The sequence below is a fragment of the Mustela lutreola genome, chromosome 15 (assembly GCF_030435805.1).
Source record: "Mustela lutreola isolate mMusLut2 chromosome 15, mMusLut2.pri, whole genome shotgun sequence".
NCBI classification, from domain to species: domain Eukaryota; kingdom Metazoa; phylum Chordata; class Mammalia; order Carnivora; family Mustelidae; genus Mustela; species Mustela lutreola.
In genome coordinates this window covers 13603652-13618193 of record NC_081304.1, presented here as the reverse complement: position 1 = coordinate 13618193, position 14542 = coordinate 13603652, and the positions used below count along the sequence as shown (strand labels likewise).

The 14542-nt window shown below is 45.2% G+C and overlaps 1 protein-coding gene across 1 annotated transcript in view; it reads right to left on the bottom strand.

Annotated features, from left to right (window-relative positions):
• PITPNC1 (phosphatidylinositol transfer protein cytoplasmic 1) overlaps window positions 1–14542 on the bottom strand; it is a 251682-nt gene that overhangs the window by 20723 nt on the left and 216417 nt on the right. The gene's annotated exons all lie outside the window — the stretch shown is intronic.

The window sequence follows — 14542 nt, the reverse complement described above, 5'->3', positions numbered from 1 at the left end:
CCCACTGAGCCACCCAGGCGCCCCAGAAACATTTTTTTTTTTCCACAGTTCAACCCATTCCTGGGTGTGTAAATTGTTTCAACAACTTTGGACAATTGCTCAGCACTATCGATGACTGTCTACAGAGCTCAGCATGTGCCTATCTGTGATCTGACAATTCACGTTCTGCGTGAAATGGATACCTCCGGCCACCAAAGGGTGTACTAGAACATTCACAACAGCTTTAAACATAACAGGCAAAAACTGGAAATAGCTCAAATGTTCATCAACAGGAAAACAGGCAAATAGTGGGTTATTCCCCCGATGGAGTACGATACAGCAATGAAAAAGAGCAAAGCCCTGATCCACACAAGACCGCCTATGACACTCACAGACAGTACGCTGAGCAAAAGTAGCCAGACACAGCAGTGTACAGAGCATGATTCCAACCGAAGCTCAAGGTTCTCTATGGTATTTAAAGTTGGAATAACGGAGGTAACCTTTTGGAAGGGAGGGTGGATATGAAGAAATACAAGGGAAATGTCTAGGCTGACTGTCGATCTGGATGACTATATGTAAAAGTTCACTGAGCTCTAGGGGCACCTGGCTGGCTCATTCGGAAAAGCGTGTGACTCTTGGTGTTGGGGATGTGAGTTCAAGCCCCATGCTGGGTACAGAGTTTACTTGCAAGTAAAATAAAAATGAAAGTTAAAAAAAGTTCACGGAGTTTTGTTTATTTTTATTTTTAATTATTTATTTATTTTTTTAAAAAGATTTTATTTATTTATTTGACAGAGAGAGATCACAAGTAGACGGAGAGGCAGGCAGAGAGAGAGATAGAGGGAAGCAGGCTCCCTGCTGAGCAGAGAGCCTGATGCGGGACTTGATCCCAGGACCCTGAGATCACGACCTGAGCTGAAGGCAGCGGCTTAACCCACTGAGCCACTCAGGCACCCCAGTTTATTTTTATTTTTTTAAAAAATTTTAGAGATTTTATTTTATTTATTTGTCAGAGAGAGAGAGAGAGAGAGCACAAGCAGAGGAAGCAGCAGGCAGAGCAGGCAGAGGGAGAAGCAGGCTCCTTGCCGAGCAAGTAGCCCGACGCTGGGCTTGATCCCAGGACCTTGTGATGATGACCTGATCTTAAGGCAGATGCTCAACAGACTGGAGCCACACAGGCGACCCAGTTCATTGGGTTTTAGACATAAGATTTGTGTTATGTTATACTTAAAAAATGAAATAAGGTTAAAATTTTTTTGAACATTTAACTATTTAAGATTTTTTCAATGACTGCCGTGTGGACAGCTACTGTGCTACCTTTCTAGGATCTCTTCTGGACCGCTATCCATTGGGAAAGCCACAATCTTTCCCTTGTGCCTTACAAAGCTCCTGCATCCCCATGCTCCAAAGTTCTAGAACCTTCTAGGCAAGTGTTAGTTCTTCCTGAAATTCCTTCTCCCCAGCCAACTCCTCCATTTTGACTGACTCTTCTTTTCTCTCTTTAAAACTTCTTAAGATTTGATCTAGCACAGATGAACTTCAAAAAACATTATGCTGAATGAAAGAGGCCGGTCATCAAAAGCCACATTCTAGAATTCCATTTATATAAAATATTTAGAGTAGACCTGTCTACAGAGAAAGAAAGTAGAGTAGTGGCCCAAGGCTGGGGAGTAGGATGGTAAGGGGAATGACTGCTATGTGGGGGTGATGAAAATACTCTAAAATTAGATATAAAGTGATGGCTTACAAGTCTGTAAATATGCTAAAAACCATTTAATTTTGTACACCTTAAATGGGTAAACTCTATGTTATGTAAATTATATATCACTAAAGCTGTGAGAAATACAAAAACGCAATATAAAAACACACTACGCGGGGCGCCTGGGTGGCTCAGTGGGTTAAACCCGATGCCTTCGGCTCAGGTCATGATCCCAGGGTCCTGGGATGGAGCCCCGCATTGCGCGCTCTGCTCTGCTTCCCCTTCTCTCTCTGCCTGCTTCTCTGCCTACTTGTGATCTCTGTCTGTCAAATAAATTAAAAAAAAAAAAATCTTAAAAAAACCCCACAACAATATGCGACACCTTGGTAAGATTTTTCAGGGTGCGCACTGGTTTTGAGTTGGCTGATATGCCTGCATAAAACAGTATTGTAACAGTCATTATCCTAAGTACGTTTACTGAGTGCACAATGTGGGCACAGCAGAGAACCAGGTATTACATTATGCTCTCCCTTGACCTGGTTTCTTCGCCCTGAGGGGTGTGGGAGGGCAGCCACTGTGTGTGTGTGTGTGTGTGTGTGTGCACACGCACGGGTGTGTGCACAAGCGTGGCCTGGAAGGTGTGGTCTATGTGTGGTCATAGAGCCCTTCCACTCAGAATGAACTCTGCTCTACTTCAATGATTTCCATTCCCTGACCTTCCCCTGGGGTCCCTCATTTGCTGTGGCTGCAGTAGAAGACATTGGACCTGGGGGTAGAAAAGACCAGAGTGAGACAAACAGATAATTAATGGAATACCAAACTGACAGAAGAGATTCTGAAAGACAAGAAGGAAAAGAGAATGCATCCTAGGTATTCCATGGGAATAAATGCTCTGTGAAGGGAGGGGCTGGCAATTTGAGTATGGGTAGCATTTTCGAATCTTTGGTACCAATGTTGTCATGCTGTATTTTTAGCACCTGAACCAACCCAGAAAGTGCCACTGACATTGCACGTACAGGTTTGGAAAGATTATGTTAATGTAATAACATGATACATGAAAAAGGCACGAGCACAGGGTCTGGCTCATGGCGAGTACTTGGGTGATGTTGACTATTGTACTTTGTAAGGCAGTCACAGAAGCATCCGAGTTAACACAAGCAATCCTGCAGCCCGGGACAGAGACACTAATACCTTTCCAAAGCACTCTGGAGTGGCTGGTAAAAGATTAGACAGTTCAAGGCCATGGGACTAATTCCTGCCTACCCCATGTTCCTATAACCTGTAATATGCCATCGGGAGTAAAAAGAGAAGACCAATAAATCAAGAAGTATCACCAGGGAGACCAATAAATCAAGAAGTATCACCAGGGTGGGGCGCCTGGGTGGCTCAGTGGGTTAAGCCGCTGCCTTCGGCTCAGGTCATGATCTCAGGGTCCTGGGATCGAGTCCCGCATCGGGCTCTCTGCTCAGCAGGGAGCCTGCTTCCTCCTCTCTCTGCCTGCCTCTCTGCTTACTTGTAATTTCTCTCTGTCAAATAAATAAATAAAATCTTTAAAAAAAAAAAAAAAAAAAAAAAAAAAAAAAAAAAAAAAAAAAGAAGTATCACCAGGGAGACAACAGTAGAAAATCTCCAAGGACGGTCTCCATCATTTCTCTTCCTTCCTGCACCAGTATGCTGTTCCTCTCACCGAGAGGCGGAGGCAGTCTTCCCTCACTTATAACCTAACGTGACCTAGAACTTGCTTTGACCAGTTGCAAATGGCAGAAAAGATACTGTGTCAGTCCAGGCCTCTACAGGAAGCTAGAAACCAGAAGCGGGACACAATGTAAAAAGTCTGGTTTGATTACCCTGAGACCGCCATGTTGGGAGGAAGCCCCCGCTAGCCTTGGGGAGAGGTGCTCACCCACCCCGGCTGAGAAGCCAGGCACGTAAGTGAACAAGTCAAACCTGATATTTCAGTCCAAACATATGCCACGAGGAACAGAAGATCTGCCCAGCTAAGCCTAGTTGAAGTTGCAGAGTTGTGAGAAGTAATGCCCTGTCATTGTTTAAGCCGCTCAATTCTGGAGTGGATGGTTCTTTAGCAAGAGATCACAAACTAGACGCATCATGTGGATTACAGAACAGGTGCAAACACTGGGTTCACCACCGATGAAAAGAATGAATGCTGCTTTGTCTTTTCACAGAACACACCAGAGGTTCATACCATAAACCACACGTCTGAAAGCCCCAAAGGAGGAAATTCATAGCTGCCAAGTGGTTCATGGGAGTTAAAATGTAGGGCCTGGAGCTAAACAGGGGAGGTTGGTTTCTTTCCCCATCTGCTTACTGACTTTCCAACAAAAGGCAGATGAGGAGACCAATCCCCAGCACATGAACAGTAATGATCTGGAGCCTCAAAAGACATGGCTGCCATGTTCTGGCAGGCTAGAATACGGATGGGCAAACCCTTGAGATCCTGAGAGGTGATCGTCTTTCTGAGTTAGCGAGTAGGTAAACAAAGGACCGTTCTAGAGCCAGCAAGTAGAGGAAAGCAGGAGGGCAAAACTCCTGGTAACCCAGACATGTAGCAGACAAAGGAGCTGACAAACAGCAAGGGGCCAGGCACGGAAGTGAGCAAAGAAGTAAAAGCCACGGTCTAGCCTGCCTTCATGCCTCTGGGGGCCTGTGCAGGGGTGTGAGAGAGGCCTGAAGATGGGAGGCCTCTGGGCCATCTAGCTGCACCCCACCCCAGTTCATGGACTAGCCTTAGTCTGGCACCTATTCTGGAATCTTCATATCCATTCCAGGTTCAGGATTCTCAAAGAATCAAACAAGAGAGGCACCTGGGTGGCTCAGTCATTAAGCGTCTGCCTCGGGCTCAGGTCATGATCCCAGGGTCTTGGGACCGAGCTCCACATCGGGCTCCCTGCTTGGCGGGAAGCCTGCTTCTCCCTCTCCCACTCCCCCTGCTCGTGTTCCCTCTCTCACTGTCTCTCTCTGTGTCAAATAAGATTTGATTCATTTATTTGACAGACAGAGATCACAAGTAGGCAGAGAGAGAGGAGAAGCAGGCTCCCTGCTGAGCAAAGAGCCCGATGCGGGACTCAATCCCAGGACCCTGAGATCATGACCTGAGCCGAAGGCAGAGGTTCAACCCACTGAGCCACCCAGGCACTCCACGAATAAAACCTTTAAAAAGGAAAAAAGAAAGAAAGAAAGAAAGAAAGAAAGAAAGAAAGAAAACAAGACAGCAATACTGAGCGCTGGTGGCCTGCATTTCTAAACCAGCTGAAGAATGATGGGGCCTCACAGCAAACATCAGCTCTGAATAAGACTGGAAAAAGTCATGTCTGCACAGCAAAAACAATGCAGATGCTGAGATCTATGTGTGGGTCCTGATCACATCACAGAAGCCCTAAGGTAACAGGGAGGGGACTAGAATCCCAGGCTCCCCTAATTCTAGGTTAATGTTCTTTCTACTCTATTTACTTTTAATCTTAAATAGCAAAGGGTGTTTTTGTTACAGCCAGATGCCAAAGAAGCAATTAACAATCGGGCTTTTTATGGTAACAGTGGGTTGATTTTTTGCAAGTCTGGTGTCCTATCTATAGCTGCTGATTTCATCTAGTAAATCTTATACATGGCCTATAATTAGGGATATACTTGCCAAGAGAGGGAGGGAGGTATGGGAGAGGATTTACCAGAGGACTCCTTTAATCAAAACTCAAGATCAGAAATGAACATCCAGCTGAATGCTTTTATGAGAAGATGAAAAAAAAAAAAAAAATCAAACCACTGGGTCTTAACTGAAATATTCCGGTCACTGCAAATCTTGTTCCCCATTCCCTTCTATCCTTCCCCACTCATACCCCTAACCCCCTCTCCCTGTATCCATTCCACTTGAAATCATTTTCTTCCATTCTCGCTTTTCTCGCTTGAGTCTGTGAACCTAAATATCTAAATTGCCGCATTCACACATGAGCTGACCTTTCATCTGACCTTTTACATTTTTAAATACATTTGTGGTTTGTGTTTCTACAGCTTCTGTACTATTTTGGTCCTGATTCAAACTCTGTTACATGATTTACATCATTCTTTATAAAAGACCAGGATTGTTTTTAGGTTTTAAACTTTCATTTCTCTATTTTCAAACAAAGCTGGTAAACCTCCATCTTCATCTCCAATATCATGAATTCCACACTTGCCCACATTTTGCTTTTTTTTTTTTTTAATAAGGACACCAATCACATCAGATTAGGGCCCATTCAACCTCATTTTAACTCAATTCCTTTGGTAAAGACACTATTTCTAAATAAGGTTACACTCTCAGGTACTGGGGGTTGGGACTTTAACATATCTTTGGGGGGGGATGGGGGAGGGAGAGATACAATTCAACCTGTAACAGTGGGTCATCATTTTCACAAGGCAAATCTTACAGGGTCCCTGGTAACCAATTCTTTTATAGCCTGCACACACAGTGAGTCACCAAGCCCTGGACCTCACCCTGGCTGCCGGTGGACCCACTGGGTGATGAAATCTCTTGCCTCCAGGCTGCCCCATGGATAGCTCCCAGAGCCCAGAAGCTGGCTGGAGGATTCTAGATTCATCTATAGTGACAGCTCTGGCTCCAGACCCTGTTGGTACCCATCCCCATTGCAACCACCCCCGCCCAGGCTTGGCAGATGGCAAACTGGACTCTTGTAGTTAGTTAAAGCCCATCTGCATGGAGGGAAGTAAGCGGGTGCCAGGGCTGTCTCCCAGTCCAGGCAGACCAAACCAGTGAAGGGAAGGAAAAATTCTTCCTCTACCTTTCAAGGTCTTCCAGCTGGACTAAGAATTAAATTTAGATGAGATGGATGGGTTAACCTAACAAAAGAAAAAATTCCCAAATTTTATTATCCATGCACAGAGGGCCAATAATGATATTGAGACCTGGAAATGGACAAGGTTGGTTGTTTTCATACTTTTTAGACGAAGAGACAATAAACCTATAAGGAATTGACATGACAAAGAAAACTTCACTTTGGGAGCTTCCGTGAGGAAGGCATTCTAAACAGAATTTGGGCTGGAGTAGTAAACTGGTAAAAATGGAACTGGAGGGGGCACCTGGGTGGCTCAGTCTGCAAAGCATCTGCCTTTGGGTAAGATCATCATTCCAGGGTCCTGGGATCAAGCCCCACATGGGGCTCTCTGCTCGGCAGGAAGCCTGCTTCTCCCTCTTCCACTCTCCCTGCTTGTGTGTGCTCTCTCTCTCTCACTGTGTCTCTGTCAAATAAATAAATAAAATCTTTAAAAAAAAGGGGGGGGGCCTGGGTTGCTTATAGAGGCGTCTGCACCCTGAATTTCTCATCTCTGGTGATAAGGATGTTTCTCTATCTCTCGATACAGGGTGGGGACCTTTCACAAGGGAGATTTATTTCCTGCCTTCAGGAAGACAGAGGAGGATCTGAGTGTTCTTTTTTTTTTTTTTTTTTTAAAGATTTTGTTTTTTAAGTAATCTAAGTAAATTAAGCTAGCCATGTGCCCCAGAGCGATCTTCTTGCACACCTAACCTCTTAAGTAACTTTTTTTCCCCCACTTCAATACATTTTAATTTAAATTCAATTAATTAACCTGTAAGGTATTGTTAGTTTCAAAGGTAGAGTTTGGTGACTCATCAGTCTTATGTAACACTCAGTGCCCGTTACATTACGTGTCCTCCGTAATGTCCACCCCCCAGTTATCCCATTCTTAAGTAATTTCTATTTCAAATAATCAAAGGCCAACGTGGCCCATTTGGAACAGCCTGCCCTTGGCCCCAACATCGGCCTCCCCTTCCACGCAGGCACATCTTTTTTGGAAGGCTTCCCCTCCTCAGAGCCAGTGACACATCCAGGCTTCATCCATCTTGCACTTGGACAAAACAGAACAAAGGTGAAGTTAAGGGGCTTCTTACTCAGTGCAGCCCTGGTGAAACTGTGTCCCTGCGTTTGCTAGAATCAGTCTCACCCCTGGGAGGTGCACGAAGAAACCTCCAGGAGGTCTTGGCCTGGCTGGAGCTCAGTTGGCATCTCAGAGGCAATACGATTAGTCAATGTTCACCGAGACATAAAGTCTCCGTGATTAATTATTCTTTCAATCTGAACCACAAAGGACTAAATCCATTAGGGGCTTGCCCTGTTAATTGAAATTAGAAGTTTCTGATAAATGTTAAATGAAATAGGGCTAAGCAGTAACTGGCTAGAAATGTTACATTATGTAACAATAATACTCAGTCCTAAAATAGGAATGAACTAACAACACTTATCAGGTTTTTTCCCCCCTGCGTTCTTGGAGTCTTCAAGACTCCAGAGGGATGTAGATATTCGCACTCCCCATCAATGAATGGCATTTCAACCAGGTAAAATTTAGCTCTGAATTTGGACCCAGATTTTCTGAACTTGAATCCTAAAAAGAATGCACATAAAAAGTATGGAGCTTTCAAAGACGCTAGTCACAACAGACCATATATTAAAGGAACCCATTCATATGAAATATCCCAAACTGGGACATTTACAGAGAAAAAAGATGAGTGGTTTCCTACAGCTGGGGTGGGATTGGGGGTTTAAAAAAAAGGAGAGGAGTGATAGCCAAAGCATACACGGTTTCTTTTTGAGGTGATGAGCATGTTCTAAATTTGAGTGTTGTGATGGTGCCTGCATCTGTGAAAACAAAAAAATCCATCAAATTCTCTACTTGAAATGGGGGACTGTACGGTATGTGAACTCTTTCTTAATAAAGCTGCCGAAAGGGCGCCCGGGTGGCTCAGTGGTTAAGCCGCTGCCTTCGGCTCAGGTCATGATCTCAGGGTCCTGGGATCGAGTCCCGCATCGGGCTCTCTGCTCAGCAGGGAGCCTGCTTCCTCGTCTCTCTCTCTCTGCCTGCCTCTCTGCCTACTTGTGATTTCTCTCTGTCAAATAAATAAATAAAATCTTTTTTAAAAAAAATAAATAAATAAAGCTGCCGAAATAAGACAAAACAAAACTAAGAAGCTTTCAGAGTGTTTGAGAACTGACCTAAAACTTGACTTAAAAGGTCAGCTGGTATGCGTAAGCTTAAAAAACAAAAAACAACCACCAAAAAAACCCCCACAATACCAAAAAACAACCCAAATGCAAATTGTAGCACAAGCAGCCAATTCTTGCTTTGTTAGCAGTTAATACCTAAAGTGTTATTTTTAAAGCATTTGCTCTTGGCACTGGAGTGTACCACAAACACTGAGCGATTTGTGCTATTCCTCTGCAAAGTGCCTTAAAGGAACTTGACTCATAAAGTGAAACTGACAGGTAGAAAGGCACAGAAAAGGGGCATGCCTTGGGGAGGTGTTTTGGTGCGTGTCCTGAGCCCTTCTCAGTTACAACTCAGTGCCAGAAAACCCCCCAAAACTCTCTATTTGAAGGAGAGGCCATAAGAATGGAAATTTTATGCATAAACCACAAAATAATTTAATAGCCCCTAGCCACGAGGGTGACCACTGTCATGCCTGTGAGGATGGCGGGAGATACTAAGTCGAAAGAGAGTCCCTAGAGCTGATCAGAAGAAAGAAACGGATGGAAGGAAAAGGAACATACTTGCCTAATGTATATCAGATGCTCCCTGGGCACCAGAGCCTGCAGTCAAGCACTTTAGATATGCTGTCATTTAATATTTGCATAATAAGAGACCTGATTGAGGTGATTTAGGGTGGGGACCCCAGGTAGCCTCAGCATGGAACTGGTACCAGAAAGCTCAAGCCACTCAGAGGGTAGGAATGCTCAGCTCCACCCACTGACCTCTGGGGAGGGCCAGAGCAGGGCTGGAGATGGAACCATGAAAACTTTTGACAAGGTCTGGAGAGCTGCCAGGTGGGTGGGGGGTGTGGCACATCTGGGGACGTTTTGGAAACTTTCCCCACCGCACCCCCCACCTCGCCCAGCACCCCCCACCTCGCCCAACGCATCTTCCATCTTCCCCTTTGCTGTTCCTGAGTTGTAGTCTTTGTAATAAACTAGGAAACATTCAGTAGAGTGTGTTCCTGAGTCCTGTGAGCGTTCCTGGCAAATTCTCCAACCTGAGGCAGAGGTTGTGGGAACCCCCCACACCGAACTTGAAAAGGTGGTCCTGGATCTGTGACTGGTGTCTAAGATGGGGGAGGTCTTATGAGGCAGAGCCCTTGAACGTGTGGCATCTGACACTAACTCCAGGTAGTGTCAGACCTGAGGGAGTGGTTGGTCTCAGGACAAACATCCCAGAATTCTCACAACAAACCTCAAAAGCCGAACATTATCTTCACTTCCTGTGATGCCCAAGGGAATGCCTGTGTCCTATTCCTGGATGGCCTCACCCCTATTTCTACCCCAGCTCCTGCCATCGGCTCTTTCCACAAGCCCCCTCCTTCAGAAATCTCCAGACAGGCAGTAGGCATCCATCTCTATGCTCCCCTGCAAACTTCTGGGGACACTTTTCAGTCCTGTCCACGTCCCAGAGGGCGGCAATGCTGCTGGTTGGTAGCTTGGCAAAGAGTTGGCTTTTTCTTTTTCTTTTTTTTTAAGATTTTATTTATTTGACAGAGATCACAAGTAGGTAGAGAGGCAGGCACAGAGAGAGGAGGAAGCAGGCTCCCCGCGGAGCAGAGAGCCCAATGTGGGGCTTGATCCCAGGACCCTGGGACCATGACCTGAGCCAAAAGGCAGAGGCTTAACCCACTGAGCCACCCAGGTGCCCCAAAGAGTCAGCTTTTTTTGCAGACGTTCCAGTTTGTGTAATGACTTTTCTTGGAATCCCCCCTTCACATGGCTTTGGGGTAGGCAAGAATCGTACCCCTAAAATGACTCTGAGAAGTCCCCTCCCCATCTCCACATACAGACTAGGAGCTGGGGAGGGCCAGCTGGGCCCCCTCTGTCAGCCCTGGGCAGAACCTGACCTCGGTGACTAGCAGATGCCTGTGGAATGCGGAGTCATAGCCCCTTTGTCCCCAGCTTGGGCCTGCCTCCCAATTCTAGAGCAATAAGAGACGGCTTTCTAAAATCCTGTTATGTAACACTAACCTGTTCCTTTCCACACGAACACATATGACTCGGTATTTTTAAGATGGCCTAATCAAAACCGGTACGGTCACTCAAGGGCGCTCTGGAGAGCACCAGGGGCTGACAGTGAGACACCGGCTCTCCCAGAAGCCAGCGCGCCGCGTTCTCCCCCTGCAGGGGGTGGGGGTTCAGATTTTGCTCCGTTTGCAGCTTCTCAACTGGGGCTGCTTGCCGTGGATTGCTCCCGCTCACTCTCCTTTTCGCAGTGCTGTTCGGACAGAGCCAAGGAAGCATGAACAGCCTTGATCCACACGGAGGATGTACAGTTTGGCCCCCAGATAGCTGGATAAATCAAAAGCTTGTAACAGACTTAACAAATATTCTTGATGAGTTGCAACATGGCAACGGCGATCAGCACTGGATTAACTGTCCCTAAATCTAGCTTGCCTCTCATGTACTGTATTATTTTGGGAAACCTGGACCTCCAACGGGCTAGAGATGTTCACTCAGCCAATCAATTTGTAATCTGAAGGCACTAAAGGATTTCCATTTTTAAAGGGTAGATGTCAAACTTATTTTAGCTTTAGAACCCATTTCATTTTCCCAAATATAATATTATTGGGACTCCCAATGCATGTATAAGGCAGGTGAAAGTGACAAGTGGATCCCTATAGATGTAGAGCAACCTTTGTTGTTTGATACAATGTATTTCATTGTTTAAAGGGCCCAGAAGCACCTCTGTGGGGTTCAAGGTTCTCTGGAGCAGAACTGAGGAAGCAACAGAAAAGGCTTAGAATGAGATACCCCTGCGTTCAAATGTCTGCTGTAGCAACTATGTATGCCCTGTGTCAATTTGGGCGGGTTATTTAACTCCAAGACTGTTGTGGGGATGATGATAGCACGGGAAAAGGAATGTTTCCCAAACTGGGGTTTGAGGGTGTCTCTTTGGGAGCTATGAGAAAATTTTTTCTTTAATGGGTTCCTGCATTACTTGGTTTAGGAAGGCCAGTTTTTTGTTTTGTTGGTTTTTTTAGACTAGGTTTGTTTTGTCCAGCACACTCATTTCTGGAATAGCTGCAAAGAGGAAGTTTTTCCCCAAACATGGGGGAATGGAGTTCCAGCAGATCCTTAAGCCTATGGGGGGCTGAGGGACCAGAAAGACCCTTTCTCCTATTTACCCTGTCTTTCTCCAAAATTCTCCATTCAAATGATCTGTGAGACTTGGTGTTAATGAGGTACATTTAGGGAGGGAACAAATGGAGGGTTTTTCAAAGATAGACAATAGTTGTTTGTACCTCCAGCTCTACTGGAAGGAGCCACCTCACTCTTTAGGGATGGATACTTTGGGATCTGAACTGAAGCTTCCTAAAACTTCTAGCAAGTTACTTAAGATTCTCTGAGCCTTGGGGTGCCTGGTGGCTTAGGCACTTGGGTGTCCTACTCTTGGTTTTGGGTTGGGTCACGGGACCAAGCCCTGGGTCGGGCTCTGTGCTTGGCATGGAGTCTGCTTGTCCCCCTCTCTCTGCTCCATCTCTCTGTGCTCTCTCCCTTTCAAATAAATAAAATCTTAAAAAAAAAAAAATTATCTGAGCCTCAGTTTCCTTATTTATAAAATGGAGGCAATATCTATTCTATTGGATTGTCAGGATAAATAATAAAACAACTCAGCAATCACTTTTATTGTTCTCAAAAGCTAGTTTTTTTTTTTTTTTTTTTTAAGATTTTATTTATTTATTTGAGAGACAGCATGAGCTGAGGGGCTGCAGGAGGGGGAGAAGCAGACTCCCTGCTGAGCAAGGAGCTTGATATGGGGCTCAATCCTAGGACCCCAAGATCATGACCTGAGTGGAAGGCAGATGCCTAACCAACTGAGCCACCCAGGAGCCCCTCAAAAGTTTGTTCTTGCCCCTCTCTGTCTGGGTTTAGCAATTCTGTGAATGATCTGTTGAAAGTTCTAAGACCCAAGTTAATGAGCTAGTAATTGTATGCCTTTCTCTGGGCCCCTTAACAATACAAGATGGAGACAGGCAATTTAATAGTACCTATTCTTTCCTGGATATTTTTGGAGCAGAAACTGAACAGTTGTACTTGGAATCTGAATAAATAGGAGGAGAGAATCGCTGGGTCAGGTCTTGTGTCTCAAGAGGAAAAATACAACCTCCATCATCAGACTTGAAGCCACAGATCCTTGGAGAGCAGGTCAGGAAAAGTCTTAGACAAGATTGAGCCGAAGGACCTGCTGGACACCAATCAGTCTTAGACTGGAGGAAATTAACGTAGATCAGGGTCAATCTGAAGCCAGTCCCTACCTCAGAAGCAATTTAGGAAGAAACTGAGCAAATGTATATTATAATTAACAACACTGGCTGGCAAAGAAGACGTTGATGTGACTCCCCAGGTGGTATCAGATTTCAACAGGTGGAATGAAAGTCAAAGGCGTAGACCCCTCCTCTCAGTAGGGAAGAGGCGGTCTTCCTGCTTACCTTCCTATTTCCTTTTCTCTCACAAAATTAAATAACAGTAAAATGGTATAAAAACTGGAACACAGGAAATGGAGCTCTCTTAGGCAGAGCTGCCTTCCCTTGAATAAGAGAGGTGACAAGATTTTGCTCCTCTTGGCCATGGGGGAAACACACTGGGTCACCTGACTCCGAGGGTGGGTCATCTCTGACCAGGAGCTCCTCCCTGATATGCCAATTAAACCCAACCATTGTCCACATGGGTTATGGCATGAAAGAGGTTGGGAAGCTCTGCTCTGAGGCCACTTCCCCAAGCCTGGTGCAATGACATATAGGTCCTTGGAGCCTATCTTCCTGCATCTGGTTTGGTAGGTCTAGGGTAGGGTCCAGATATCTCCATTTTTTTAAAGCTGCCAAGGTGAGTCTGGCCTGATTTGGGAACTCAGCTCTAAGGGCTAAGAAGTTCTGATGTTTTCATTTAATAATACTAAAAACAGCAGAGGCCAATGTCACTGGTCCAAGTCCTGAGCAAGTTGTGGATTTAAAGCCTGTTTTCTTGAAAGTATGAAGGGAGGGACGCCTGGGTGGCTCAGTGGGTTAAAGCCTCTGCCTTCGGCTCGGGTCATGATCCCAGGGTCCTGGGATCGAGCCCCACATTGGGCTCTCTGCTCAGTAGGGAGCCTGCTTCCTCCTCTCTCTGCCTCTCTGCCTACTTGTGATCTCTGTCTGTCAAATAAATAAATAAAATCTTAAAAAAAAAAGTTAAAAAAAAAAAGAAAGTATGGAGGGAGATTCTCCATGAGATAGAACTTGGTTGCATCTGTTCACTTTGGGCTGAAACTCTTGGGCCTTTTGGCCCCTACTTTCTTCTTCTTCTTTTTTTTTTTTTTTAAAAGGATCTTTTTTTTTTTTTTTAAAGATTTTTTTATTTTTTTATTTTTTTTTATTTATTTATTTGACAGAGAGAGATCACAAGTAGGCAGAGAGGCAGGCAGAGAGAGAGGAGGAAGCAGGCTCCCTGCTGAGCAGAGAGCCCGATGCGGGACTCGATCCCAGGACCCTGGGATCATGACCTGAGCCGAAGGCAGCGGCTTAACCCACTGAGCCACCCAGGCGCCCTACTTTCTTCTTTTTAAAGTCTTAAACGATATTCTTCTAAAATATACCCAGTAAGAACCTTGGATGGTGACAGGCTGCCCCAACAGCCCTGGGCACCACCTTGGGACTCTTGTGCCACAGACAGTCTGAAGTTAGCACAACAAACAGTAAATGTAACTTCTAAGTTTCTTAGAGATGAAGTATCAGAGACACATGTTGTTCTGAATTCCGGTAACCCAGTAACAGAAGAAATAACAACCTATTAAAAAAAAAAATACAATCTCAGTAATAAAAATGGCTGT